This window comes from Solanum dulcamara, chromosome 5 (genome assembly GCF_947179165.1).
Source record: "Solanum dulcamara chromosome 5, daSolDulc1.2, whole genome shotgun sequence".
NCBI lineage: Eukaryota > Viridiplantae > Streptophyta > Magnoliopsida > Solanales > Solanaceae > Solanum > Solanum dulcamara.
The window spans coordinates 75,459,760-75,465,759 of NC_077241.1; positions in this window are offsets into that span (position 1 = coordinate 75,459,760).

A 6,000-nucleotide genomic window follows, 5' to 3' on the forward strand; every position below is an offset into this window, starting at 1 on the left:
AAAAGTCTAATTACTATACATCCCTCATTATATCAAAATTACCCGATATCCCCTTTTTTCAATTTTTCTGATACATTAGTTTTGTATCTGATACATCAATTAGCTAATGAGTAATTAATGAAGATCATCTATTTATGGATAGTATCTTAATATAAGGGATGATTGGTTTTTTAAATCAATTACTGATCTAATTAATGAGATTAATTTGGTTAAAAAAATAAAGGGTTGTGTAGTTGAAGATTCAAGCCAAAAAACAGAGCATAAATTCAAACCAACTTCGATTTTAATTTTTTTCAATTTTAGTGATACATAAGTTATGTATCTGATACATCAATTGTTAAAAAAATCAATTGTTATGTCCATGAAGATTCAAGCCAAAAAACAGAGTGTCGTCTCGAATGGAAAAAATAGAGCATCAATTCATACCGAAGTTGATTTCAGTTAATTTTTCACTTTTGCTGATACATAAGTTATGTATCTGATACATAACTTTAGCTATAGAATAGTTAATGCACATCAGCTATTTATGGATAAAAGATTGGCTCTTTATATCAATTACTGATCTATTAAAAAAGGCGACAGTTATGTACGTGAATTTTAAAGCCAAAAGTCAGAGCATCGACTCCAAGGAAAACAACAGAGCATCAATTCAAAGCAAACTTCGCATTTCATCAATTAATCGATATGAATATCCCGATACTACTGAGACATTCTGGAGTTTGGCAATCCGATATTACTTATGAACAATACAAAAGTGATGGAATCGTTGTCGGTGACAATGTATCTTACTCAAATCTAAAAGCATCAATCGCTGCTGAATTGAGTGTGGATGAATCAGAGAAAAAAATTGAAATCCGATACATAGTTGAAGGTAACTCGTCGCCAATATATATTCGTAATGATATGGGTGTTAATCTTTACATAGAGTTGAAGAAGAAAGAGCCTGGTTTCGTGAATTATCCCCTGTGCATATCAAGCTTTGATATAAAAAGATGTGAGATAAAATCATTCGACAGTACATCTGGAGCAATCGTTTGTGCCGAATCAAATGCGAATGAGTCCCACATTTTTGGTTTAGAAGAATCTGGTAATGTTGCAAATTGTTATATAGCAGAATTGGAGTTGACGAACTACATAGATGAGACAAATAGTGCGGAAGTGAAGGAGAATCAATTCTATAAGGATAAAGCAACTCTAGTTGATGTAATGGCCAAATACAAAATCAATAATGAATTTAATTTCAAGGTTAAAAGATCCGACAGTAAAAGGTATGCGCATATTCTGCATTTGGAAATTTTGATGTTGGATATTATCCAACAGTATGTATCAGATACATATGAATGTGTGTATCTGATACATTCTTAAAATAAAATAATTTTTTTCTGTCATGATACATCAAAACTCCATTTCTGTAACTCGGTTAAAAAATGATAATAATGCTGTCAGTATGTATCAGATTCATATGACTCTATGTATCAGATATTTTTTTTATTTTTTATAATACATACAAAGAAGCATATATCAAGTACATGGGTTGACACACTTCCTATCAGTATGTCACTTTATTTGTTGATATTATATATGAAAAAATATTGGTATGATACATGTCATTTTTTTTTATACAAATGCAGTTATGTGTTAGTATGCCTTTCAGACGGCTGTTGTTGGAGAATGAAAGCGTCATGTTGGAAAAAATCCGATATATTCAAAGTTAGATATTTCAATAGTGAACATTCATGTGCACTGAGAGATAGGATTTTCAACAAAATTCATGCTACAAAGGCTTTTGTTAGTGCATTCACAGCACCTAAATTGGTTAATCATAAGATAATTGTCACCCCTAATGATATACGAGAGGATATTAAATCAGCGTATGGAATTGATATTACCTATCAACAGGCATGGCGTTCAAAAGAGCATGCTTTGGAGATGTTAAGGGGAAAACCTGCTGATGGATATAGACAGCTGCCTGTATACATACATATTCTAAAAATCGTATATCCAAATTCGTACATAAGTATGCACAAGTCATCAACTGATGAGTTCATGTATTTGTTCATAGCGTTAAGGCCCTTGATGAGGGGGTTTCAGTTTTGTCGACCAGTAGTTGTTGTTGACGGTGCACATCTTGATGGACCTTATAAAGGGACGTTTGTATCATCTAGCACACTTGATGGGGCAGGTATTATTTTCTTATACTGTTTCTTATTGAATAATAGTGTGTCATCTCATTTTTCATGTTTGTTGTGATTCTGATGAATTCTAATAACTATTGTATCACTACTATTGATTTATTAGGTTGCATATTGCCGTTGGCGTATGGTATTGTTGATACAGAAAATGATGCATCATGGACGCGGATTTTTTAGAATTTTAAGAATGCATTTGGTGAGAGAGACAATATGTGTGTTGTATCAGATAGGAACGAAAGCATAATCAAGAGTGTAAGCATGGTATTTCCCAATGTTCCTCATTTTGCATGCATATGGCATATATGGAAAAATGTGTGTACTAAATACAGAAGAAGCAAAGCTGTAATAAGTGACATCTTTTATTCAATGGCAAAGGCATACCAAAAAGATGAAGTCGATAAATTAATGTCCAAAGTTGAGAGAATCGATCAACGGGTGGCACAATATTTAAAAAATGCAGGATACGAAAAGTGGTCAAGGATTCATGCCACTGTCAACAGGGGTAGAATGATGACTTCTAACATCGCAGAATGTATCAATGGATGTCTTGTTGAAGCACGAAAGCTGCCTATAATTGACTTTTTGGAGCAAACGAGAATGTTATTTGGTTCTTGGAACTGCAAAAATAGGGAAATAGCATCTTATACAAAACATACTTTGGGTAGAAAATTCGAAGATATCCTAGTTTCAAACACGATCAAGTGTTCGAGAATGAAGGTACACGATACATACTTTCTGATACATATATACTGATACATCAGTTCTGGTACATGATACATACTTTCTGCTACATACTTTCTGATACATATATATTGATACATCAGTTCTGATACATCATTTCTATAATTGATACATACTTTCTGATACATATATGTGAAATTTATTTCTTGGTGGCTGATGATTCATCAGTTATGTATAACATGTGCTAATTAAATAATGAAACATCAAATATGATACATAAGTTCTACATTTGATACATATATGTAAAGATTATTTTCCTTCAGGCTGATGATTAATCAGTTATGCATGACATGTTCTAAATATATACTGATACATCAGTGTAGATACATTAGTTGTGTAGATGATACATAAGTACTAATAGATATATGTGAAGTTTATTTGTATCAGTTTGTTGCTTCGTCATTCAGGTATAGCCTGTGCTCATTATACACTGATATATCAATTTGGATACATCAAATATGTAGTTGATATATAAGTACTGACACATATAAACATAACATGTTTAAAATACATACTGATATATCATTTTTGATACATCATTTCTGTAATTGATACATACTTTCTGATACATATATGTGAAATTTATTTCTTGCTGGCTGTTGATTCATCTGTTATGTATATCCTGTGATAATTATTACCCTTTTACATCAGTTCTGATACATAGTTGTGTATGTGAGGAAGCAGTACTGATACATATATTTGAAATATAATTCCTGCAGGTTGTTGCTTCATCAGACTATCTTTATTCTGTTTACGAATTAGGTATAAGATACATTGTGTGTCTAGAGAGAAAAACATGCACTTGTGGTAGATTTCAACTAGACGAGATACCATGTCCACATGCAATTTCAGTGTTGAAGAGCAAAAACATTACTGACCTGCACCTATACTGTTCTGATTATTACAAGCCAGAGGCATTGGCAAATACTTATGAATTACCAATGGTTCCAATGCCAGATAAGAAAGACTGGACTGCTCCGAAGGAAATTTTGGAAGAATTTGTCTTGCCGTCAATATACAAAAGGATGCCAGGAAGATCAAAGAAAGGGAGAAAAAAGTTCGCTAGTGAGAAGATAACGAGTAGCACAAATTCTTGTGGACGTTGTGGCCACGAAGGCCACAACAGAAAGACTTGTAAATTCATTCCTAAATAGATATGATGTTTGTGGTATGTCGGTATACATTCTATTTGAATCATATAATAACATCTATTTTTATATTTTATATTTGAGTTTGACACGTGACATAAATATAAAAATCTTTTTTCAGTTGATATGTATCAAGATTAGTACATTTTATTGCTATAATTTTTTTAAAAATAAAATACAGGACGTCCATCGGTTCGCCTTGACTTGGATTAATGAAATCTCACATGATTTATTTTTTGGATCGTTATTTTCCCAAACATAAACATTCTTGTCTTTTCGACAACCATAATTACACAAGAGTTGTGGGTGATACATAAGATCTTATTTTATATAGGTTGTAGATTATCATATGCAGTAAATCTTGATAAATGCGAATCTGATACATAAGCAAGATGTATCATATACGTTAAATCTTGAGACATAGAATTCTTATGCAAAAAATTAATGTATCGGAATCATTAAATGTTGAGAAATGAGAATCTGATACATGTGCATGATGTATCATAATAAATAAATCTTGATTCATGTATCAGAATTCACAAAATGTGACACTTATGAATATTATACTCGATACAAGTTTGATACAGTAGAATATAAAATATAAACTTTGATTTTATATTCGAGTTTGACACTAGAGAAAAACATACCAAATCTGATATATGGAAATATTAAAACATATTAAATCTGATACATTACAGTTTATGTATCAGATACATTAAAAGAAGCAGAAACACTTAAAATATTTACTATAAAAAAAAACTATTGGACATCAATCAGTTCTCCTTGGCTTGGAGAGATGTCTCTCCTAGGTTTTTTTGGATCGTCGTTATCGCTAACATAACCATCCATGGCCTTCTGACAACCATATCTCCATAAGAGTGCGGCATATCTTGAACGGAAGAATTCAGCATTTAGTCCGGTATTTGGAATAGAAATTCCATCACTAAGATATTCAGCAAAAATGGCCAGGAAAACTCCACAATCCCTGCAAAGAAAGGAATACACAAGTTTTAAAAAAGTAAAATTGACATATGAATGATTTAGGTATACATAGCCGATGTTAATACTCACAAGCTGTCACTTCCCTGTTGCGCAATTCCTTCAACATACTCAACTGCAAATGGGTGATGTGGTTCAAGCATGTTACCGGTTGATTTGTCCTTGTATGAATCAAGAGACGACCAATCAGTACGTTCGTTGTTGTCAAAGAAACCACTGTCTTGCAGGTATGTTGGTAGCATTGCTGCTATCTTTTGGATCTCTAGGGAAGGGTTGCTACTTCTTCGTCTAGGCGATGAATCATACACACGTATCAACCTCTCTTTCAACACAACTACCGCAAGAACCCAATGAAAATCCCTGTTGCAGTTTACTGGAATGTATACCTCATCTACCAAATGCCAGGGCAAACCGGCTGGTATTGAGAAACCTCTTATTATATTCTTCACGGATCTCTCGTGATGAGCTGTAACAGTGGCCCTTGCCATATCTTCTTGTGTAGAAATGTTAGGTGGAAGGTGATAGTAGCGTGTGTGTGCATATTCGATGTAAATTTTGAAAATACAGTTTGTCGTTGTGTATCGATACTGATTGCTCAACTGCATCTTCAATTTCTTCCGAAGGTAGTAAAATATTACATCGATGTGCTGTACATTTTAAGAAAGTATTAGTTATATAACAACTAGCATCATGTATCAGATTATGTATGTATCAGATACATTTATCTATGTATGTATCAGATACATTAATATGTATGTATCATATACATTAATATGTATGTATCAGGTAGTAAGTATGAGTTGTATCATATTATTTATGATGAAATTTTTACCTTATCGTTCCAGCATCTGTTCGGCTGTGACATTAGGTAGAACCAGTTCTTATCTTTAGGAAATGCTACTACAAAGTCTATTTTTTCA